Source organism: Pongo pygmaeus, chromosome 4, assembly GCF_028885625.2.
Source record: "Pongo pygmaeus isolate AG05252 chromosome 4, NHGRI_mPonPyg2-v2.0_pri, whole genome shotgun sequence".
In the NCBI taxonomy this organism is placed as follows: domain Eukaryota; kingdom Metazoa; phylum Chordata; class Mammalia; order Primates; family Hominidae; genus Pongo; species Pongo pygmaeus.
In genome coordinates, this window is record NC_072377.2 from 179,280,293 (window position 1) to 179,307,084 (window position 26,792).

Here is a 26,792-nt window from a genome sequence, read left to right on the forward strand (position 1 = left end):
AAAAGGGAATCCTCCCTAAATCATTCTATGATGCCAGTATCACCCTAATACCAAAACCAGGAAAGGACATAACAAAAAAGAAAACTACAGACCAATATGCCCATTGAACATAGATGCAAAAATCCTCAACAAAATACTAGCTAACCAAATCCAACAGCACATCAACAAGATAATACACCATGATCAAGTGGGTTTCATACCAGGGATGCAGGGATGGTTTAACATGCACAAATCAATAAATGTGACACATCACACAAACAGAATTAAAAACAAAAATTACATGACTATTTTAATAGGTCCAAAAATGTATTTGACAAAATCCAGCATCCTTTTGTGATGAGAACCCTTAGCAAAATTGATATAGAAGGGACATACCTCAAGGTAATAAAAACCACTTATGACAAACTCACAGCCAACATTGTAATGAACAGGGAAAAGTTGAAATCATTCCTCTTGAGAACTGGAACAAGACAAGGATGTCTACTTTCATCACTTCTATTTAACATAGTACTGAAAGTCCTAACCAGAGCAATCATAGAAGATAAAGAAATAAAGGGCAATAAATTAGCAAAGAGAAAGTCAAACTCACTGTTCGCCAATTATATGGTTGTTTACATAGAAAACCTAAAGACTCATCCAAAAAGCTCCTAGATCTGATAAATGAATTCAGTAAAGTTTCATGATACAAAATCAATGTACACAAATCAGTAGCACTGCTATACACCACCAACAACCAAGCTGAGAATCAAATCAAGAACTCAATGCCTTTTTACAACAGCTGCAAAAAGTAAAATAAAATAAAATACTTAGCAATATACCTAATCAAGGAGGTTAAAGATCTCTGTAGGGAAAACTACAAAACACTGCTGAAAGAAATCATAGATGACACAAATAGAAACACATCCCATACTCATGGATGGGTAGAATCAATATTGTGAAAATAACCGTACTGCCAAAAGCAATCTACAAATTCAGGGCAATACCCATCAAAATACTATCATATTCTTCATAGAACTAGAAAAAAAAATTCTAAAATTCATATAGAACCAAAAAAGAGCCCACATAGCCAAAGCAAGACTAAGCAAAAAGAACAAGTCTGGGGCATCACATTACCTGACTTCAAACTGTACTATAAGGCTGTAGTTACCAAAACAGCATGATACTGGTGTAAAAATAGGCACATAGACCAACTGAATGGAATACAGAATCCAGAAATAAAGCCAAATACTTACAGCCAACTGATCTTTGACAAAGCAAACAAAAACGTAAAATGGGGAAAGGACACCTTATTCAACAAACGTTGCTGGGATAATTGGCAAGCCACATGTAGAAGAATGAATCCTCACCTCTCATCTTATACAAAAATCAACTTAAGATGAATCAAAGACTTAAATCTAAGCCACAAAACCATAAAAATTATAGACAATAACATTGGAAAAACTCTTCTAGACATTGGCTTAGGCAAGGAGTTCATGACTAATAACGCAAAGGCAAACGCAACAAAAACAAATAAATGAGACCTAATTAAACTAAAAAAGCTTCTGCACAGCAAAGGAAGTAACCAGCAGAGTAAACAGACAACCCACAGAGTGGGAGAAAATATTCGCAAACTATGCATTCAACAAAAGACTAATATCCAGAATACAAGGAACTCAAACAAATCAGCAACGAGAAAATAAAGAATCCCATCGAAAAATAAGCTAAGGACATGAATAGACAATTCTTAAAAGAAGATAAGACAAATGGCCAACAAACATATGAAAAAATGTTCAACATCACTAATTATCAGGGAACTGCAAATCAAAACCACAATGAGATACCACCTTACTCCTGCAAGAAGGCCATAATTTAAAAATAAAAAAATAACAGATGTTGGCATGGGTGTGGTGAAAAGGAACAGTTTTACAATGCTTGTGAGAATGTAGTAAGAATGTAAACTAGTACAACCACTATGAAAATCAGTATGAAGTTTCCTTAAAGACCTAAAAGTAGAACTACCATTTGATCCAGCAATCCCACTACTGGGTTATCTACCCAGAGGAACAGAAGTCATTATACAAAAAAGATACTTGTACACCCATGTTTATAGCAGCACAATTCACAATTGCAAAATCATGGAACCGACCCAAATGCACATCAATCAATGAGTAGATAAAGAAACTGTGATATCTATATATGATGGAATACCACTCAGCCATACAAAGGAATGAATTAACAGCTTTGCAGTGACCTGGATGAGATTGGAGACTATTATTCCAAGTGGAGTAACTCAGGAATGGAAAACCAAACATTGTATGTTCTCACTGACATGTGGAAGCTAAGCATTAAGAATGCAAAGGCATAAGAATGATACAATGGACTTTGGGGCACCAAAATCTCACTAATCACCACTAAAGAACTTACTCAGGTAACCAAATACAACCTGTACCCCAATAACTCATGGAAAAATAATAATAATAAAATTAAACATTAAACATTAAATTAAAAAATATTAGCAAGCAAAATACAAACAACCCCATTAAAAAGTGGGCAAATGACATGAACAACATGAACAGGCACTTTTCACAAGAAGAAATACACATGCCCAGCAAGCATATAAAGAATTCTCAATAACATTAATTATTAGAGAAATGCAAATCAAAACCACAATGAGATATCATCTCACATCAGTCAGAATTGCTATTACTAAAAAGTCAAAACATAACAAATACTGGGGAGGTTGTGGAGAAAAGGAATCACTTATACACTGCTGGTGGGAATGTAAATTAGTTCAGCCATTGCGGAAAGCAGTTTGGCAATTTCTCAAATAACTTAGAACTATCATTCAACCCAGCAATCCCACAATTGAGTATATACCCAAAGGAATATAAATAATTCTACCATAAAGACACACACATGAGTATGTTCATCAAAACACTATTCACAATAGCAAAGACATAGAGTCAATCTAAATGCCTATCAATGGAAGACTGATAAAGAAAATGTGGTACATATACACTATGGAATACTATGCAGCCATAAAAAATAACAAGATCATTTCCTTTGCAGCAACATGGATGGAGCTGGAGGCCATTAGGCAAACTAATGCAGGAACAGAAAACCAAATACCGTATGGTCTCACTTATAAGTGGGAACTAAACATTGAGTACACATGAACACAAAGAAGAAAACAACAGACACCAGGGCCTAATTGAGGGTAGAAGATGAGGAGGAGGGTCAGAATTTAAAAAATACCTATTGGGTACTGTGTTTAATACCTGGGTGACAAAATAATCTGTGCACCAAACCCCCATGACACATAATTTACCTGCATAACAAACCTGCACATGTACCCCTGAACCTAAAATAAAAGTTGGAAAAAAAAGAAGGGTGCCAAGACTACACAATAGGGGAAGGGATCATTTCTTCAACAAATGGTATTGGGTGTTGGGAAAACTGGACATCCACATTCAATGAAAAAAATTTGGACACTTATTCCACACCATATACAAAAATTAACTCAAAATGGGTTAAAGACCTAAACATAAGACAAACATAAAACCTGAAACTATAATATTCTTAGAAAAAACACAGGGGAAACGCTTCATGACATTGGGTTTGAAAAAATATTTTTGGATATTATATCAAAAGCACAGGCAATGAAAGCAAAAATAAACATATGGGATGACATCAAACCTAAAAGCCTCTTTGCAGGAAAAAAAACAAGACTGAAAAGGCAAACTACATATGGGAGAAAATATTTGCAAACCATTTATCTGATAAGGGGTTAATATTCAGAATATGTAAAGAACTCCTACAACTAAACAACAACAACAAAAAAACAGCCTGATTTAGAAATGGGTGAAAAACTTGAATAGATGTTTCTCCAAAGGAGATATACAAATGGCCAACAAGCACATGAAGAGATGATTAGTATCACTAATCATTAGAGAAATGCAAATCAAAACCACAATGAGATATGACTTCACATGTATTAGAATGGTCTCTATCAAAAAAACAACAACAGAAAATAGCAAGTGTTGGTGAGACTGTGGAAAAAATTGGAAACTTTGGGCATTGTAGATGGGATTGTAAAATGGTGCAGCCTCTATGGAAAAAAGTACAAAAATTTGTCAAAAAATTTAAAATAGAACTACCATATGATTCAGCAATCCCACTTCTGGGTATGTGTCTTTCTTATTTCATTTTCTACTGCTAAAACCAAATACCTGAAACTAGGTAGTTTATAAAGAAAATAATTGTCTTTCTCACAGTTCTGAAGGATGAAAGTCCAAGAGCATGGTGTTGGTGTCTGACAAGGGTCTTCTTGCTACATCGTCCCGTGGCAAAAAGTGAAAGGGTAAGCAAATATGGAAAGAGGATGAGGGGTGAGCTGCATCTTTTTATCAGGAACCCACTCCCACAATAACAGCATTAATCCATTTTAAGGGTGGAACTCTCATGACCTAATCACCTCTTAAAGGTTTCACTTTTTAATACTGTTACAATGGCAATTAAATTTCAACATGAGTGTTAGGACATGCAAACCATAGTGGTATCCAAAAGGATTAAAAACTGGATTTTGAAGAGATTTTTGCACACCAATGTTTATAGCAGCATCATTCACAATAGCCAAGAAGTGGAAGCAACCTAAAATGTGCCTCAATGGATAAATAGATAAAGAGGATGTGGCATAACAATGGAATACTATTCAGCATTAAAAAAAAGAAGGAAATCTTGTCACATGTTATGATAAACCTTGAGGGCATTATGTCCCGTGAAATGAGCCAGTCACGAAAGGACAAATACAGCACTCTTTCATTTATGTGAGGAGTCTAAAGTAGTGAGACTCATAGGAATGGAAAGTAGAATGGTGGTTGCCAGGGGCTGGGGGAGGGAGAGTTGCTTAATGGGTCTAAGGTAGAATAGCGGACTCTGGGGCTCTGTTGCAAACAACGTGCACGTGGTTGACAATATTCTACTCTTCACTTGGAAATTGTTAGAAGGGTAAATTCTGTGTTATGTGTTTTTATGGCACAATAAAAAATGAAAAATAAATTTCATCTTCTGAGTGTTTGCTCTATTATCCATCCTGCAGAACTCGACCAAGAGTATCTGTAGTTTTTATTTTCCATTTTTTATATCCCTTTTATTCACACTTTTATTCCTCACTTAGTTTTCAAGCCCTTTTCGGTGATGAGAAGAATACCAGGTCCTGGGGGAATGGAAAGTTGGATGAGATACTGTTCCAGATGTCAGGAGCTCACCGTTCTATGACAGGGACAGTCAGGTAAACAATAAGGCACCTCCCAGCCCAGCTGGGGTGGGTGGGGCTGGGAGTCTTGCCAAAGAGCCAGGAGTTGCCACACAGTAGGACTCTCCATAAGGAATTGTCAATAAATAGAGAATGGAAGGTTGGGCGAAGTATCACCACCTTTTTTTTTTTCCTTTTCACAAACAGAAACAAAACAAAACACCACTGGCTATGATTATGACTGTAATTATTGTAATAGTTATTTTGCTTTCTACCATGGCATAGTTCAACCATGATAGTAAATGGGCTTCTATGGAGAAAAAGAGATGAAGAGGGAATTTTTTCACTCTCTCATTATTAAGTTTCCTTCTCAAAGGGAGATGCCAGTGGAAAATGATGACAGAAAATACTGCGATGAATAATTCACTCTGCCTAATTTCACACAATTTTGTTTTCTTTATGAGTTAGTAATTAGAATATGCAGGTTATTTAAGGGACAGAAAATGGCTCTTTAAACTCAGGTAAAAAGAAGCTGTATACTATTATTGGTTTACAAAATTACAAACAAAAACCAAAAAATGCCTTCAGGAGCTATCTTGTCTTCCCTGGGTCTCTGGAAGCATCTCAGGGCTGCAGCTTTCACAGGGAAAAAGGCTTTTGGGTCAAAACCGTGTGGATGCCAGCACAGTGGTCTCTGTGCAAGCCAAAATGTCAATGCTTCTGTGAAGTTCAGGCACTTGGCAAGATTTTAAACAAATACTAGCTTGAATGCTCAAGATATTTGACTGACCTAAGGGGTGGTGGGCACCATGACTTGGATATAGCTGCATAAAGTATAATTACCAAGCCTGGCTGTCTGTATGCCGAGGATGCCAGGTAGCGCCCTGGCCACCAACAATTAGGCTCTGCCTTCTTTGTTGGGAGGACCACTGTGAGTGGTGTCTGGACAGAAAAGGGGGCTAGGGAGACCTCACAAATCAGTACCTGTTGCAGGTTCCTCATCTGTAAAATAGGAACACAAACAGCACCTATCTCATAGGGTTGCAGACAGGACTGGGTGAGATGATGAATGTCAAGTGCATGGTTTTCCGTGTGGCACATAGGAAGTGCCAACTAAGATATTCTTATGATTAGTGGTGGAGGCCCTATGAATACTGCATTATTGGGAGACACAGTAAGTTGAAAATATCACATGCCATTGTGCTAGTCATTCTCTGCATGTCCCCACCTCAAATCTTCTCCCCAGCCTGCTCTGAGTCCACATCATCTATGGGCCACATTATCTGGCTCCCTTGTCTTGCAACATCCTGGGGGTTCAGACAATGGGAGGCTCTGGCAGGGACAGAGGGAGGTCTGGTCCCAGGGCAGGTCCCAGGGCAGGAGGAAAGAGAGGTGGGGCATCTCTCTCCCTCCTCACTTGCTTCCTGTCTTACCTCTGTTTGGCTGTTTCTACTGTTGTAGGTCCTGTCACACAACCCCTTTGTGTCCAAAGCTGTCTCCAGGCCCTGGGAACATGCTTCCATTCTCTTGCCCCTTTGGGTCTGGAAGGATACGGGTCAGAGGAGCGGGATCTGCCCATGGGTCCTATTGACCCTGCCCACACCTCTGTAAATAGCCTCTTCATTAGCCTCCCCTCAGGTAAACCCTTTGAGGTTTCACTTGTAGCCTGCCGGGATACTGAGTAATCAGTTAAACATTTTTGTAAGTTTCTAATATGAGCAAAGAAGCATGCAAAGTATATGTAATTTCATTTTAAAACAAGCTTAGGGGAAAGGGCTTATTAATGTCATTTTGGAGACAAGGAAAGAGTGATTCTGAGAGGTTTAAAGTAATCAGACCAAGACCTCATGGAGAGTAAGAAACAGAGCCAGGGCTGAAAGCCAGGCCTGCCTTTCTCCAACTCCAGTCTCTGAGTGGAGTCTGTTGTAGCCTCTGATATAGAGGGGAAATGGACAGGGTGGAGGAGTGGGAGCCCCACGCAAAGTCTCAAAGCCTCTGATGTGTAGGTGTGGGAAGAAGCTGTATATTGCAGAGCAATAATGCTGCCGTGGAATTTGTGAGTAGTGGTTACAGATAGTCACTGAAGTGAGAAAAGAAAGAGAAAGAAAAAAAAGTGGGGGACGAGAGAGAGAGAACAGGTGTGTGTGTGTAAGCAACCACATTGATTTTTAACTTGTGGGCTCATGACACTTGGCCTGCAGCACAATCTCTGTTGCATGCCCTGAGACTCCAGCTAGGCTCTTTGGACAATGCCACAAACATCTGGCGGCTGAAAACCTGGCCCTTTTGGAGATGGTGAGACCCCTGCTGGGTTATTTGAAAGAAACCATAACTCTGATAAAAATTCCTGTGGCAGATACTCTTTTGGCATTTTCCCAGTCTTACTCAAAACCTGCCAAGACTCCACAGAAAGGCTCTTGATCTCCAGGTGGCTCTTGGTAATTAAAAAGGTGTGATAGATTACCCAGGGCCTGTCTGCAAATAACGCTGTACCTAGGGGCCAAGTCCAATTGCGCTTCAAGGAGCTTTTGCTTATCAGATTATAGGCAAATGTACTTCTGAGAAGGCGAAGTTAAATAGTTAGGAACATTGAAAATGATAATGCTCTTGACCCAAAATCCTCCTCTCACTTCTGTAGCTTTAAGAAGACTTCCATAAACCCATAATCAGGCTTTCCATGTAAAAGAAAGAACCGTCTCCAACTGTCACTTAACTGTCATCTAAAACTTGTATTCCCAAGGCCGCCTTCACTGTCTATTTTTAATGTGTGGCCATTATCTATGTAGAAGAAGCAGATGATGGTTCAGATGTATCAGCCACAGCCTGTTCATCCACCCATCCATCCATCCATCTATCCATCAATCCATCCATCCATCCACCAATCCTCTGTAACCACTCCTTATTCAAAAAATCTATCCATCTATTTGTCCATTCATCTACCTATTCATCTATAAATCAACTCATAAACTTATTAATGCATAATGCACTCATTGACAGAAAAATCCATTCATCATCTATCAATTTGCCTACTCATCTATCAACTCATTCACTTATAAATGCATACATGCACTCATTGATTGAAAAATTCATCCATCCATCCATCCATCCATCCATCCATCCATCCATCCATCCATCCATCCATCCTTACACTCATCTATCAATCAACTTGTTCACTTCCAAGAACATACATATAATCATTGATTTAAAAATCAACCAATGACTCCATTAATCCATCCATCCATCCATCTAGCCACTCATTTATCCATTCATTCATCCACCTACTTATCCATCAATCATCTAATTTACTTATAAATATACATACACACTCAATGATTGAAAAATATATCCATCCATCCATCTTTCCACCCACCACTCCCCTACTTATTCACCAGCTATACATCCATCCATTTGAATAAACACTCATTTGCTCTTATATTCAACTAACATTTACTAAGAACCAATAGTAATGATAACACTTTGTTTAGCTTTTAAGGTATGCCAGGTAGTGCACTAAGTGCTTTAACAGGGATTACCTCATTTAGTTATCAAAACAAGACCATTAAGGTAGAGATTGTTATTATCATCTCTGCTTCAGAGATAAGAAATCTGAGTTTCAGAGATCGAATACTTCTCCCAAGGTGACACAGCTAGTAAGTGACAAAGTTCATGTCCTTCGTCATTCTGTTGGGGGCGGGTCCAGGGCTGCACATGGAAAACATGAACAGAAACATGAAAGAACACCAGTGAGGACACGGGCTTGAGATGCTCCCAGCCCCTGGGGCTGACAGACACATTAAAAAGAAAATTCAAATGCAAAATCCTAGTGCCTGTTTTTGACCATTGGAGACCTGACTTCAGAAAAGTTGACTTTCCCAAACTTACATAGGTAAGGAGGGCAAAGCTGAAATTCAAATTTGGGACTGCTTTCTTCCAATGCCACTTTTCCAATAAATCACTATTGCCTAATATTCAATTATTTGAATAAGACCTTTACAATTTTCACCACTTCTTGTAGCTGCAATTACTATTATTCATTTAATATTTTTATTAATCTCAAAAACTTAACCCTGATCAACATAATCTGTGAGGTTGCATTTTAAGATGCCAATTACCTATTTTTTCCTGGTACACATTGTATTTGTTTATTAGGGCTGCCATAATAAAACACTACAGATTGGGTGGCTTAAAAAACAAAAATTTATTTTCTCACAGTTCGGAAGGCTGGAAGTCCAAGATCAAAGTGCTGGCAGGGTGGGCTTCTGGCAAGGCCTCTCTCCTTGGCTTATGTTGGCCTGTTGGCCACCTTCTCATGTGAGCTCACTTGGCTTTTTTTTTTTTTTTTTTCCGTGCGTGCACTCCCAGTGTATCTTCCTCCTCTTATGAAGACACCAGTCCTAGTGGATCCAAGCCCTACCCTCATGACCTCATTTAACCTTAATTGCATTCTTAAAAGTTCTGTTTCCTAAACACCATCACACTGAGGGTCAGGGCTTCAACATATTAATTTTGGGGGCACAGAATTCAGTCCATAACACACATTAAAGTAAGTTCAAGCCTAAAAACGCTCACCCAGGTGCCCTCTAAAATCATTCTGCACGTCACCATAATTAAGGGCATGCTGCACTCCCAATGTTGCCATTCATAAAACAGTGGTGAAGCAGCTGGTGGAAATACTTTGTGGATACAGACACAAGCCCAGATGGAGGGAAGGAGTCAGGCTACAGAGGAACAAGAGATCCCAGTATGGTGGTGAAGCTTTAATTGCTGAGTTGCTCCCTAGGGATGCTGATTAGAGGAAGAAGATGGAGCAAAACAGGTGTTTGGATAGATGAGACCCAAGAAAGGAGCCATATTTGGCTCTGTCAGAAATGTACTCATTTGCTACAAAATAGACCCAGCCTCGATGGAGCTGGGTTCTGCCCATTGCAAAGTAAAGTATGGGCTGTGCTGCAACCCTCTGTTTTGCTTGCAGTGGTTGCCTCTCTGCTCTGACTTCTTTGCTGGGACCCACCTAGGGCACATACTTGCTCTAGTCACTATGACATCTTCCCTCTACTTCCTCCCTTCATGGTAACTTGAACATGAGTCATTGAGAGGCTGTGTACTGCAGGTTGGGGTCTTCTCAGATATTTCACTTGTGCCTCTGATGCTTAAATGAAAGCCTGAGTGTTCATCCGATTTCTCAGAGCACAAGAAGGTAGTCAGAAGGGTTTGGGCCAGTACAGGAGGCAATCAGTAAAAGGAAGTGGGGGATACTCCATGGTCACTACTGAGACCCATGATCCCGAGTCCCCACTGGTGGTATGCTGTGCACCCAACTGGGGATTGGTTTGTGCGGGGATCTCAAATGCAGGTGACGGTGGGGACCATGCCACTAATGTGATTGAAAGAGGAAAGCCAGATGAGGTGGATGGAGAGAAAATGCCCCATCTGAATGGGATGTCTACGCAGCTCCAGGAAAACATGCAGGCCATGGTAGAACGTGGGCCACTCTGGACTTAACTTTCTAATTTTTCAAGAGAGATCAGGAATCTGCATTTTTATTTGACAGCTCAATGTTTAAAATCCTGGCAATTACATTTTTTAAGTGTGAAAACATAGTGACCCTCAAATAATACAGCTATGGGTCATATCTGGTCCTCAGGGGCAATTCTTATTCTCTGAAATACTTCTCAGGATGACTGATCCTGCCCCCTGGCTCTGTCCCTAATGCTTCACTGTGCACTGACCCACCCGTTTGTTTTTGCTACCAGACTGGGGATTAGGGTTCTCTAGAGAAACAGAACCAGTAAGATAAATGTAGAGAGAAGCAGATATGTGATAGGCAACTCACTGGGGGAATTGGCTCACATGGTTATGGAGGCTGCGATATGGCATCTTCAAGCCAGAGCACCAAGGAAGCCAGCAGCATGGCTCAGCCCAAGTCCCAAGGCTGAGAGACAGGGCAATTGATGGTGTCACTCACAGTCTGAGACCTGAGACACTAGGGGACTACCAGTGCAGCTCTCAGAGTCTGAAGGCTGGAGAACCTGGATCTCTGATGTCCAAGGGAGGAGAAGGATATTCCAACCTCAGAAGGGAGAAAGCGTGTGTTCTCCTTTTTACCAGGCTTTTTGTTCTATCTAGGCCCTCAGCTGATTGAGCAATGCTTACCATGTTGACAGTGGATCCTCCTTACTCAGTCCATGTATACAAACACCAATCTATTTCAGGAACCCTCACAGACACACCCAGAAATCATGCTTTTCCAGCTATCTGGGCTTAATAGCCCTTAATCCAGTCAAGTTGACACCTGGAATGAATCATCACAGAGAGAATCCTAAGGGCTGGGACCGGGTCTTTGCCCTCCTTTTATTCTCTGAGCTCAAAGCTCAGATCTAGGGTCAGGCCCAAAGTGGACACCAAGTGAACTCTCAGGCACTTAACTGGATTAAAGATAAACCAGTGCTTCGATGCAGAAGTACTGAGTCCTCTCAGCTCTTGTTGGCTCCGGGAGGTTTCTATGAAGGTCATCCCAGCCAGTCCTCACTTAGCCTATGACTGGGTCTGCTGATCAGGAGAGTAGCACAAGGACTTCTATACTTTTCCTGACTGGCCCATGCCAGCTTAGCTCACTGTGATGGTTAATACTGAGTGTCAACTTGATTGGATTGAAGGATGCAAAGTATTGATCCTGGGAGTGTCTGTAAGGGTGTTGCCAAAGGAGATTAACATTTGAGTCAGTGGGCTGGGAAAGGCAGACCCACCCTTAATCTGAGTGGGCACCATCTAATCAGCTGCCAGCATGGCTAGAATATAAAACAGGCAGAAAAGAAAAATGTTAAAAGCCTAGACTGGCCTAGCCTCCCAGCCTACATCTTTCTCCCATGCTGGACCTTTCTGGCCCTTGAACATCGGCCTCTAAGTTCTTTACTTTTGGAACTCGGACTGGCTTTCCTTGTTCCTCAACTTGCAGATGGCCTATTGTGGGACCTTGTGATCATGTGAGTTAATATTTAATAAACTCCCCAAGATATATATATATATCCTATTTGTTCTGTCCCTCTAGAGAACCCTAATACATTCACCTTATTGTCTCATATTCTGAGGGTTTACAAATGTGCTGGAAACACCCTTACTGCCTGTCTTCCTTGGCACAAATCATTCTGAGAACACAGCCTAGGCATAATCTCATTTGATAAACCTTTATATTTCCACTAGACAAAATGAATTGAACCTTCTACTATAGGAAATACCATCTCACATTATTATTGTCCCTCTTCGATTCTGAATCTGGGGTCAGAAATTAATGTCTGAAAAATTAAGCCAAGTTGTATCCTCACACCTGTGGGGTTTCATTTGTCGGCCTCAGTCTGGATCTCTTAGGAAGTGGAAGCCAGCATTTTTAAAGCACTAGCACCTGGGATTTTGCTGCCTCAGACACAACGAGGGGAGCTTTGGGAAGCCTGGATTGGAGGCCAACCAGGTTTACCAATTGCAGGCACGGGGAAGAGAGAGCTCACACTGTCAACAATAGTTATAGCTCCATCACCACTGCATCTACTGAGTCTTGCACAGTGCCCAACTCTGGTAGGAGCCCAACCAATGTTTCTTAATTGAAGTAAGGATAAAATGGTAAAACATGTGTTAAGACATAGAGAATTTATATCCTGTATAACTTGTTTTTATAAAACTCTCTTTAAAACTCTCTTTGGGGTATTTTGCTTGCTAACGTTGCAGGTCTCTCTCTCTCTCTCTCTGCTTTTCTCTCTCCTTTCTCTTCCCTTTTCCATCTCTTATCACCTCTCAGGGCTGTTACTGTACTTGGCCTGCAGCTCTATTTTACATTTGATCTTCTTTGCAAGAACTGAGGGGCTGCTATCTTCACAATGAAATAAATAAATAAAATGCAAGACTTTATAATGGTTGTTTATTACCTAAACAGAACCTCTTTCACCTTTTGGCGACTTGGTCACTGAGTCATTCACACCATAGGTCAAGGCGTCCCTGATCACCTCCAGAACAAATCTGATGAGATTCCTCACAGGGGAAATAGGAGGGACCTGCTGCTGGCTATGAACCTCTAGCATTCCAGGCATGCTCCTCTTCATCCCCCTGAATTACCTCCATGGCTCTGTGAGAAGCAGTCTGGTGGAAGAACTGTGGGTTTGTTTTCAACATCCATTCCCACTTCCCTCTCATCTACCTACAGAGGATGGGCCCTAAAATAGGCAATTTCCAATAGGCAATTTACCATTCACGATGTGATTGCCTTTGGCCAAGCAGCAACAAGACTTGGGATCAGACATGGCACATCTGGAGCAGGGACTGCACTTGGCCACTTGTGCGCTTTTGTCTGGAGGCTGCAAGGTGGGAGTGTTTGGCATTTCTTTGGCAGCTGTGGTAGTGGTTCTAGCATCTACACCCAAGCTACATGGGGTCAAGGGCATCATCTTGCAGGTGTGCATCATGGCCGAGGCAACATGATTCTGGAGCTGGAGTGTCATGGGATCCCAGCCTGGAAAAGAGCTTCGAGATTCTATCCTTTCTTCCCTGGGCAGAGGCAGCAGCTTCCTGGGCAGGCCAGTTCTATAGTGTTTTGAAAATCTACTCTAGAATTCATTTCTTCAACCCTCTTAAAGATGCTCTAACCATTTGTGCTCAAGTAGATTCTGTTTTCTGCAACTGAACCCTGCTTGACACACCCATTTCACAGAAAATAAAATGAAGGCTCAGAGTGATGAAATGATGAGTCTCAGGCGCCCTGGTTGTGACAGAGGAAGAGATTCTGCATAAGCTGCCTTAGTAGTGCTGAGCTTTCATTCATTCGAGAAAGAGCAGCCAGTGCCTCTGATAGTCCATCCTCAAGAATCAGGGTTATGGGGGCTGGCTGCAGTGGCTCACACTTGTAATCCCAGCACTTTGGGAGACCAAGGCAGGCTGATCACTTGATATCAGGAGTTTGAGACTAGCCTGGCCAATATGGTGAAACTCTGTCTCTACTAAAAATACAAAAATTAGCTGGGCATAGTGGCACACACCTGTAATCCCAGCTACTCGGGAGGCTGAGGCAGAAGAATCGCTTGAATCCGGGAGGCGGAGGTTGCAGTGAGCCAAGATCACACCACTGCACTCCAGCCTGGGCAACAGAGAGAGACTCTGTCTCAAAAAGAAAAAACAACAACATATTGTGGGAACTTTTTCAGGCAGGAGAAATGTGTGAATTGCAGCATTTACCTTTTCACAGACTCTTCAGTTTGTGGCTGCTGAACTCATCCTACTTTTTCTGTGTCCTATTATTGAGCTCAGAAACAGTGAACAAATTGCTCTCCTTCTCCATACTCATTTGTGATGAGAGGCTCACACTCTAGCTTCCTTGTAAACTGGTCTCCACATCATCCCCACCATTCCCAGTACCAGGGGCTCTAGTGATAGGAACAACCTGAGCTGAATCCAGGGAGACCCGCACCACCACTGGGAAGTCCTCCCAGCCTGCATTGGAATGGGAAAGCCCGTGGTTATGACAACCATGGGAGATGCCTCTTCTGTCCCTTCCTGAGTGCAGTCTCAGCAAGAAGCTGCCTTTCGAAAAGGCTTTCAGGAAGTTAGGCAGGAGTCTAGTTTGGCTGGTAATCTACTGTGGGCCCAATGCAATTATTCTAACTTTCCTCCCTCTAGGAGTTGAGACCATACCAAAGTGGTATGGTCATATGATATCTAGACCTTGCTTAGAATGGCCAAGACCCAGGATTTTATTTATGCCCATACAGTTAAGGAATCTTCCCTCTGCTTAAGTGGTAGGAATGGTGATTGACAAATGATGTTTCATCCATGATGCTCCCTGGCCTCCGTGGGTGCTACCACTGCTCTCCCTCTGTTCCTAATATCTTTGTCCACCCAGAGCTGATATAGGGTCTCCAGACAGGCCAGACTGTCTGGCCCTTGAGTCATTGCCACCGTAGCCCTGCAGCTCCTCAGGATGGAGACCACCCTTATTGTCTTAGTGCCTCAGTGCCAGCTGGAGTTCTTGACTTTGAGTTTGTGCCCAATGAGCATTTACCAAATTAAAGAAAATTGCTTCTAAAATCAAATTATCTAGTTTTCCCTCCTTACCCCACCCCCATTTTGCAGAACAAGTGAAAACAGTGGCTGGCACTTTTCCCATACACTTCCTCTGTCCCTTCCATGCCAGTTTCCACTGGCTGTGTGCATAGATGACATATGGGATGCAAAGAGAGCAAATGAAAATTAATGAGAAAACTTGGGAAGAGACAATTGGGCTTAATTTGACCACTCTTTTTATAATTCATTATGTTTCACAGCCTGAAAATGTAACTATATTTGAGCCTTACTAACAGCTTTAAATAACTGGTCATATTCCTGCCAATATCATTCTTAGTCCAGCTGTCCCTTCTTCATAGTGAGGAGCCCACGACCTGCAGAAATTCCACCATCTAAACAAGCTGAAGACCCTCTGCTCCCAGATGCCATTCTAGCCTTCATTTTCTGCATAAACTCACACACACACACCCCCAACAAATATTTTAAAACATCCCTGTAAAATGTTTTTGTGTGGACACCTGTGTTGAGAAATACGACCAGCTTTTCTAATACAATCGATGGCTTTTGGAGGTTTTAGAAAGCTTGCAGGTTAAGAAGATTCAGTTCCGCTTCTTAGTGGCAGTGGGGTACTGGCAGGATCACTGTTGAAAGTGGACAAATCCCTAAAACATATGGTTGCCCTGAATGATCTCTACATTTCCCCCTAGGAGTCTAGGATTCACAGAAACATTGAAGTCAACTCATGTACTTTTGCCTGGTAAGGCATATAGAGTTTGTAAGTTGCAAACCCAAACATGGATGTGCAAGAAATAAACCTTTCCTCTTTGTCCTATAATTAGCCTTAACAGCTTCCTCCAGCCTCTAGTCTGCTGTTCATTCCGGGTCATCTTAGGTGATTCCAGATCATCTCAATCAATTTAGGGTCTCTTCGGCTAAGTCAGGAGCTTCCTTGCTCTCCTGGCCCCTACCATGTCTATTTCTTGGAGCTAATGTAGAGCCATGGCATCGTGGAGAGCAGGCCATCTGTTTGTGGGTTGTGCTGTGTCCTGGCTGATGTTTGCTGAGGGTCCACCACTCTAAATCATCCTGGGTCATGCATCTTTGCCATATCAGTGATGTCTTCACTGACCCGTGACTCCCACCCTCACCAGGCCCGACCCCCATTAGCTGCTTCTGCTTCCATCTCATGGGAATGAATAGGAAAATTTCTAATTGCAGATTCTGACTTTATCTCTGGTCTTTGTGTAGATGTGACATGTCACCATTTCTCCTCAACTGAACCTGGCAGCTAGCAGCCACACAAAACTGCCATCTCCCTGGCCCTATATAGAATGCAAGGAATGGATCTTGTCCATGCTCAGGTATTCCCAATAATCACCCAGGATTTCCACGCCTGTGGTCTGCTCTGTCCTCTGGCTCTAGCTCTGGGGGATGGGGAGGGATGGGGTGCACCTGTCACAGATCACAAACATCTTTGTCTCTGATGCACTTCTTCTACCTATACTCTTCCTTGTCTGACATATTTATCTTGATGCCTATTTCAGGCATAAAAGGACAAGAAAAAGCGGATTTGGCCTGATCACATGTTCTTCCAAATCATTTTCATCTGCCACCAGGACTTTTGGCTTTTGAAAACCTAAATATTTGACTCTTTTGTTTCATAGGTCCATTGTGTCAGTCTTCTCTTGAGACGCTTGCAGCCTGCTGCCTGAATAAATGAAGGCTTTAGAAAAAAAAAATCTGTGACTATATCAAAATATGGTCCCACTGTGGTTTCATCTGGGAAGGGGACAGTGGAGGGAGCAACAAGAGCCTGTATCTGACGGCTCCCATTGTCTCGCTAGCATTTCCCGGTTCCTGAGTGCCAGTGAAATCTGCAGAAAAAAAGCCATGTTTGCCAGAGGGTGATGTGCCATTCAAACCTGGCACGGTCGTGCTGGAGCTGAGACCGTGGGAGGAGGGAAGGAGAGAGAATGAGTTTTCTGCCTTCCACACCCGAGGCTGTATTGCCACACCATCTGCAGCCAGAAGGGGAGAATGGGGCAGAATAAATATAAGGTGTAAACGCACGGAGCGTAAACGCATGAAATTGGCAATGACTAATTCATCATCTCACAAATCTGTCTTTACAAAGAGAAATAAAAATCAAGTCAGTTTGAGCAATATGGAGGGAGTGCAGCTCTTCCAAGAAGAGCTAATAAAAGGGGGGAGGGGAACTAGGGACTGTTTGGAAAATATGCAAATTTATGAAATTGGAAGATTCAGATGACACTTCAGGGTGATTAGTATGCTGATTGGTGTGCTTTGGGGAGCACTAAGGATGCATCATATTGTTTTCTTGAAAAAAAATAATGAAGCAGAATAAAAGAGCCCTGTGATTCCTAACTACAGGCCTGAGTCTGCAATGTCAGCTGTGCCTTTGTGAATGGTGAGAGGAGCCCTGTGTGAATGCTGTCTACACCACCGAGCTGTCTTAGACGCAAGCCTGACTTAAGATATTGTACTCACGTATTCATGCAATAAAGGTTTGATGACACGTACTGCATGTTGAGCACCATGCTGGATGCTTAGGACACAAAGAAGAACCAGGCATATTCCTTGACCTGGAAAAATTCAGGGTCCATGAGGGGAGAGAATGTATGGTGCCTCCCACAGAATAAGCACTACAACATGAGGATTTCAGCCTAGTGATGCTGTAACACAGCAGAAGGGGAGATGCAGTAACACAGCAGAATCAGTTGGTGGTGATGAGGGGAAGGAATTGGAGAAGCTTCGTAAAGAAGGATGACATTTGAGCTGAATTTGAAGGATGCATAGAATTTTTCCAGATGACAAAGTAGGCAAAGGGTATTTGAGGCAGAAATAACAACATAAGCAAAGACATGGAGGCATGAAAGTACTTAATACACTTTCTGGGAATGTTAAGATGACTGGTGAATAGTTCTTCCTGAGTCTGCCACCTGAGAGTAATTGCCAGATTGACTGGCTGGGTAGGATGCTTGAGCTCTTCAAATCTCAACAGCAATGTCCACCATGGCATCGGAGTGTGAGATCCATCAACAGTCTGATAAAATTTTCCATCTTTCTGGGCATTTGGGTTCCTGGGACACTCTGGATTTCTATCTTCCCACATCTCCTAAAATTCCAGAAACCAACCAGAAGAGAAAACAAAACATCATTAGTCTTCAAATACAACTGCAGCTTGGCTAAGAGGAGGAGAAGATTGCAAACTCCAATTTACACATGAGTCAAGAAACAGATATTTGAATGATAAGAGCTGGAGCCTAACCCAGACCAGTGCAAGGAGGACCACAGGGGTCGTGAATATAAAGAACACAGAATATAAAGAACATGTCACCAAGGTTTACCCAGGAGGAAAGAGACCCTTCCTCAGTAGGAGTCACTGAGATCAAGTTTGAAATGTGGTGGGTGAGCCAAAGGGAGAGGCATGGAAATGACACAAGACTAGAGGGACAGACTTAGGAACACACTAGTTGGGGGGAAGAGAGAGGAAAGTGCCTCGAGGATGCTGGAGTTCCTAGATGCCAGAATCCTAATAAAGGAAGGAAAGTGGAGAGCAGAAGAGCCCTCTTAGTCTAAGGTGGATGGGCTTACTGGAAGCTTTCCCATGATGCGGGACTTTCAATATGAACACTGAGAAAGTCCTAGGCAAAATGAGACTCTGTGTCTTTTGTGTCTAGTTTCTTTCACTTCGAATGGTATTTTTCAAGTTCATACATGTTGTACCATAGATCAATACTTCATTCCTTTTTATGGTGAATAATATTCCATTGTAAGGATATACTACATTTTGTTTATTCATTTGTCAGTTGATGGATATTTGGGTTGATTCCACTTTTGACTTTTGAATAATGCTGCTAGGAACATTTGTGTACAAGTTTCTGTGGGGACATATGTTTTCAATTTTCTTGGGCAATATTATATCTAGGAATAGAATTCCTGGATATGATAACTATTTAATTTTTGGAGGAACTCATCTCATTTTGCCTAGGACTTTCTCAATGTTCATATTGAAGGTCTCACATCTTGGGAAAGCCCTTAATCCCAGACAACTCAAGAAAGTTGGTCACTCTATTTCTGTACAAAAGAGAACGAAAAGTTTAGAAGAAGCTAGTTCTCAACACAGTGGTGCCATATATTAAAGAAACTGCCCTTTCACTATGAAACAAGAGAGGGAATCTTGGAATTGAGAAACTGGAAAAGCCACTTAAACTCCTCCTTCTCTACGACTCTTGCCATAGAAACCAATGTTAACCAGTTCAGGAAAATCCAACACACTCAAATATCAAAATAAATAAATACATAAAACTTCAAAATTTTATAAGAAAAGTGACAGAAAATGAGAATAAAAGATTTTCCATAGACAAAGAAAAAAACACCAGAAAAATCTCATGAAGAAGCAGAGGAAAGCTGCAGCATAATATTCTAGCCTAAGTTTAAAATAAATCTGTAAGCAATTGCAGCCACGTAAGGACACCACAGAACAAAACTACGACAGACCCACTAAAAGATGTCAAATGGAAATGGGCAATTTTTTAAACAAATGAAACAGAAGGACAAACTTATTTCAGAGTCAAAGACTAAATTACCATTTAGTAGGAGAATAAATATGACAAAAAATTCTGAAGGGACTTAGAATATAGAAACGAGAAACGCTGAGGAGTTAAAAAAGAAATACAGATAAAAGATTATAGAGAAAGTTACAGATGTAGAAGACATACGAAGAAGATTCAACATATAAATAACTGGAATTCCAGAAGAAAAGTAAAACACTGAAGCATAACTAATATTTAAAAATTTAATCCAGAGAGGCTAAACCCAAAACATATCCTAGTAGAGGAGGAAGAAGAAGAGGAGGAGGAAGAGGAGGAGAAAGATGGGGGAGGAGGAGGGGGAGGAAGAGAGAGAAAAACCAGAACATCTTTCAAAATTTAGAAAATCAGGTTGGCATTAGTTCTCTCAAGAGCAGCCTTTATGGCAAGAAAGCCAAGAAGTAACAGTCATAAGATCTGTAAGATAAATGAGGAGAGAAAGAGTGAGTAGAGAACTGTGAATGCAACCAAGCTGTTCTTTAAGTATCAAGGCTAAAGAAAAATAGTTTTGAATATGCACAAACTCAAGGACAATTGTACCCTTGGACTCTTCCTAAAGAATCTACAAGATAGCGAAGTGGTCAATCAATGTTGGCAAATGGCAAATGAGAAACACTGAATATATTGACCTGAAGAGTTAAGATGAAAAGAGCTAAGTGGAGGAAGGGAGAGGAATGCATGTATATGGTAAATACGTTCATATAATAGAAAAAAACTTGACTTTAAAAATGAGAGGAAGGAGGTTAAGACGGAGGGAGAATGAAATAAGCTAATTGTGTGCCTTAAAGCTGATGGATGAGAATCAAAGATTGTCATGTAAAGTGGACAAACCAAATAACTGAAGGTTAAGTCTAGTTAAGAATAGAAAAAAATCAACATTTTTGTATTGGATGGTGAAGAAGTGAGGGAGGAAAGAAAGAAAGATTGCAATCTAATATTGTCCCTCAAAGTAGAGAGCCAGCAGTCATTGTCTAAAGGAAAATGACTCTAGGCATTATGTAAAGATAATAATGCAAAGGTAATCACTAAAACACAGACTCAAACCTTCTTAAATAACAAATGAAATACAAAAGTAAATAAAAAACAGCAGAGATCATACATAGAAAACTTTTAATATATTTATCTTATAAATAAATAATATAATTAGAACTGAGATCAAACATATTCATTGTATTAATAAATGTAAGTGGGCTTCACTTGCATGCTAATAGTTCCCAGTTTTTTAAAAAAAATTATCTTTAAGACTGTTGGAACAGGTACTGTTAACCCCTTGAATTAAATAATATTCCAGGAATTTTTAAAACATGTTGATTGAAAGTGTGCTAGAATTCTAGAGTAAAGGCATAAAGTGATATGGAACTGCCTGATGTAACTATTAGAACCACAATCCTGTTTTAACCCAGTTCATGAAATCAGAAACACCAGGTAAAGTGAGGCTGGGGTCCATTTTGCACCTCCCCCACTCATTAGAAGCCCAATTCACCTGTCAGCTTGTGCCAACCACAAGGCAGGCCCCAAGAGACCACACAACCAGCAATGCCACCTTCAATGTCAGCATTGCCTACACTTCATGGTCCCTTTTCATCAGATTGGTCCCTCTGGCACCATTCAATCACGTGCTTTGAAGACCATAAACTATAAAGACTTGAATTAATCTCAACTTTTTCTTTTGAATACAAATATCAAAAACGTAAAACAAACTTAAGCCAAAAAAGAAAACATATTGGCTCAATTAACTGAAAAGTCCGGGGTAACTCTGACTTTAGCCATGACTATTTTCTTTCATAATCCATTTCTAGGCAGGCTCACTCACCCATGCCTAAGTGAGGATGGCCACTAGCAGCTCCAAATTTAGCATGGGAAGAGAGCCCCTCTGCCAGATTGCACTGGCCTGAATGAGTCGCATGACCTCCTCTGAAATAACTATCATGACTCTGATTGAACCGGCAGTGTCATGTGTCCAACCCTATAGTGAAAGAGGTGAGATCAGCCACACTTGAGCCAAATGATCCAAGAGTGAAGGAATGGTGATTCTCAAAAAAAAAAACCACGGGACAGAACAAATGGCCACTCAAGGGCTGGACTTGTACTATATGGTCAAAAGAACTATGGGGCATCAAACTAAAGTTTAAATTCGGGCCCAGTTGCTTAAAGGCATGTGACTTCCAGCAAACCTCTTAACATCTCTGAGGTTGAGTTTTTCCTTTTGTGAAAGATAGCTAATAATATATTTTTCATTGCTATTATAATTGGGTCTGTTCTTTACCTCCATATACCAAATATATGTTTTCCTTCCCTCCACACTGGCCTGTCTCTCAGTCCCATTGTAACTTCTACCTAGGAAATGACAGTAGTTTAGCCGGGTAGTACCACATACTCCCTGACCCTGTTGGTCTACGGGACAAGCTCATCTACATTGGCATCACTCCTCCAAGCCATCTGGACTTATTTTCATTCTCTACGTGGCAGGGTGAAAGTGTGGATTCACCATAGTTCAGCAAGGTGACAGCATATTTAGCAACATAATGGAACACCTCTTTGTAAGCCCGCACTAATGGGGAAATCCCATGTTGCCAAAAATAAGAGTTAATTAAAAATCCATCATGTTCAGTCAAACTGATATCACTTTGGAGACAATCACCAAAGGTGTTAATTACTTAAACTTCGAAGAGCCAGGTTTTAATCATTTGTGCAACAATAGTAACTCCAAACATGAAAGTTGGCATTCTGGCCTCCCAAATAAGCTTGCAAAGCAGCCATACTTGTAGTCAGGGTCTTATATGGGTAAGACTGTCACAGACTACGGTATACACCTGCCGTTGAATCTGGGAATATACAATTGCCCATCATTGCTTAAGAATGTTTACATAAAGACCACAGAGACATGCACACATGTTTTCAACCTTTTTCTTTGTTGAAATTTGGGTCATTTCATATGCAGAATTAGACAAACTGAATCATAGGACTGTTAGAGTTTGAATTATGTGTCCTCTCCAAATTCATACATTGAAGTCTTAACCCCCAGCACCTAAGAATGTAATGTGATTTGGAGATAGGATCTTTACAGAGATAAGTTAAAGTGACATTATTTTTTAGGGTGGGTCCTATTTCAGTGTCACTAGTGTCTTTATAAAAAGACAAAATTGGGGACACACACACAAGGAGAATGATATGTTTTAGTTTTTTGAGGACCCTCTATGCTATTTTCCATAATGGCTGTACCAATTTACATTTCTACCAACAATGTACAATGATTTCCTTTTCTCCACACCCTCACCAACACTTATATTTTCTCTTTTTGATGATAGCCATTGTAACAGGTGTGAGATGATATCTCATGGTGCTTTTGATTTGTTTTTTCCTGATGATTAGTAAAGTTGAACATAACTATGTATGATACACACATATATATGTTGAACAACAAATATGCATACATAATTTTTCTGTAGAGATGGAGTCTCCCTATGTGGCTGGTCTCAAACTCCTTGGCTCAAGCAATCTTCTCACCTAGGCCCCCCAAAGTGCTGAGATTACAGGTGTGAGCATTTTTTTTCATGTCTTTTGTTGGCCGTATGTATGTTTTCTTTGGAAGAATGTCTATTCAGGTCATTTGCCCAGTTTTAATTGGGTTATTTTCTTACTATGTAGTTGAGATCCTTATACGTTTTGGATATTAGCCCCTTATCAATTATATGGTTTACAAATATTTTCTTCCATTCTATAGGTCTTTTCATTTTGCTGATTGTTTCTTTTGCTGTGCAGAGTCTTTTTAATTTGATTTAATCCCATTTGTCTAGTTTTCTTCTGTTGTCTGTGTTTTGGGGGCCATATCTTTAAAAATCATTGCCAGGATAAATGGCAAAAAGCTTTTTCCCTATGTTTTCTTTTAGTAGTTTTACAGTTTTAAGTCTTAGATTTAGGTCTTTAATCCATTTTGAGTTGTTTTTTGTATATGGTGTGAGATAAGGGTCCAATTTAATTTTTCTGCAAGTGGATATCCAGTTTTCCTAATATAATTTATTAAAGAAACTATCATGTCCCCATGTGTATTCTTGATGCCCTTGTCAAAAATTAGTTAATTCTATATGTTTGGGTTTATTGGTGGGTTCTCTAGTCTGTTCCATTGGTCTATGTGTCTTTTTATGCCTGTACCATGCTGTTTTGATTTCTATACCTTTGCAATATAATTTGAACTCAGGAAGTATGATGCTTCTAACTTTGTTCTTCTTTCTCAAGATTGCTTTGGGTATTCCAGGCTTTTTAAGACCATACGAATTTTAGGATTGTTTTTTCTATTGCTGTGAAAAATGTCATTAGGATTTTGATAGAAATCATATTGAATTTGTAGATTGCTTTGGGTAGGGTGAATATTTCAATAATAGCGACAATATTAATTATTTTGATCCATAACCTAGCAGTTTTATTTGTGTGGGGCCCTCCCTCCTTCTCCCTCTTATTCTCCCAGGGAATGCTCATGGACAGGCTGTCCCATTTCACCAATTCCCAAGGAAGCACAACTCCCAGGAATCTCTAAGAGATAGAAACAAGGAAAGTCAGTAGTCTGCATGCCCCACCCATTTTATTAAGAATAACAAGGTCATGCAAATCAATAACCAAATGGAGAAAATGCCAAAAGTTTTGTCTCCATCTTCCTTTCCATGCCCTTAGCAAGCAATTTTCTGAGATGAATTCATGCAGTCAACTGGGAACTGAATCTCCTTTCCAGTAGTCTATCAGTCTGACAGCTTTTGTTATCTGTCAGTCACCCTCCCCATGAAGGAGGCTGAATGGAGAATAATGAAAGAAACTACCTTTGCTGGGAGACAAAATAGGGATATCATATGAAAGTCCCAACAAGGAAACCCAATGAAATGAACTTTCAAAAAAGAGATCCAAAGAAATCTACATTTATACCAAAACAAAAAAGAAAGAATAAAAAAAGGAAGAACAAAACAAGGAGTGACTGCTGATTCCAGAATGAAGCTTCACATGCTGGCTTGGAGAATGTGCTTATCTGGAATCAGTGATATAGCCTAGTGCGGAATGGGTGGCTCCTCAAGGAAAATTATGGTTAGACATGGAAAGAACCACATAGATACCTTTAGAGCGTGATTTGTCTTATGAGTTTATCCATGACCTTTCTGGGAGTTCAGTGGAGCTAGCTTTCTTGGAACTATTCATCTGAATAAAGCTCCAGAGGTTTTGTATGACAGCAATCTCACAGACATCATTACTGGGTCCATTTCACCAAGATCCAGCCAAGGCTTTTTATTAGTCACCTTTTCCCTTATTTCTATGGCAACTGTGGGAATGGGAGGCTTGTTTCTATGTGGGCTGTGCTGTTTTTATCTGGCACCACTTTAGAGCCATTTAGCTTGGGCTGAATTTGGGTGGCAACTAAATTCAGGGAGTGAGGAGGAAATTCAGGACCAGCAAAATCACAGCAAGGGGGAAAAAAACCCATTAAGTTTCGGTCTCTTGATGCCTTTCAATTTAAAGGAAAGAAGAGCCTTTCTTCACCCTCTGTCCTAAATATTTTGAGACTCAGAGACAGACAGCTGAGAACCACAGAAAGTAAAATATTAATATTTGGAAAATGTGTTTAATCTTGGAAGTAAAGCAGCCACTCTTGGGGGATAGCTGGGAAAGTGGTTTTGGAGTCAGATATAACAAAATAGCATCTGTTTTGAGTGTTTATATGCCATGCATTGTGCTAAGGAATTATTTTTAGTTAGCCATTACTGCATAACAAATGACTCCAAAACAGTCACTTGAAACAATTTATCATCTCGGCTTCTAGGGGTCAGCAACTTGGGCATGGCTTAGCTGAGCCCTCTGTTTCAGGGTTGTTCACAGGCTGCACTGACGGTGTTGTCCAGGGTTGTCACATCTCAAGGTTCACTTGGGGAGGGATCTGCTTCCAAGCTCACTCATGTGCTTGTTGACAGGATTCAATTTCACTTAGGCTGTTGGACTGAGGGCCTCAGTTTCTCACTGGCTATTGACTGGAGGCCACCCTCAGTTCCTTGATATAGGGGCCTCTTCCTACATGACACCTGCTTCATCAGGCCAAGAATAAGGGACGAGAGAGAGAGAGACAACATTATGGTCTTCTGTAACCTTATCTTGGGAATGATAGTCCAACACTTTTGTTATGTTCATTTCATTAGAATCAAGTCATTAGGTCCAGCCTGCACTCAGTGGGGGAAGATTACACAATGGGGTGATACCAGGAGATGGGGATCAGGTGAACCATGCCAGAAATGCCTCCCACACGTTAGCATACATTACAAAGGCTCAGCTCTCCACAGCACCTCCTAGTACCCATTCCCCCATGGTCTATATCCATTCCCCCTCCCCAGACAAATCTAGGTGCAAAAATATGCTTCTCTGTGGGCCATGAAAACAAGTCCCTTCATGCCAAAGAATCAGTAAGAATGAAGAAGGAACATTTATTCCCCACTTGTATTGTTTCCCTGGGGGAGACTTTCTCTGAGCATTCGTGGCCCCTCTTCGCACCCCTTACTTCCTCTTCCGGGTAGGAAGTTGGGGAGATGATGCTGAATCATATCTTTTTTTCTTTTCTCTCCTTACCATTTGCCTGTCTATGGGAAGATAGCATTCTGGTCGGCTTGCTTGGCCGTCTTAGCGGAGCTCTGCCCTTCAGAGGGGGACACTGAAATTCAATTCGGGGGAGTTTTAAAAAACTTTTTGTCACATCTAAGCCACATCTAGCATAGCTTTTATCGGTGATAAAGTTGCACTTTAATCTTCACCTTGCTGATTCCTAGTTGTGTTCTAAAATAGAATGTATTAGTAAAAAATTTGAGGTATAGTGAAGTCAGCAGATCAGGAAATAAATACCATTGAAAAGATATTTTATTATTCACAGTTCCCAAAAGGAG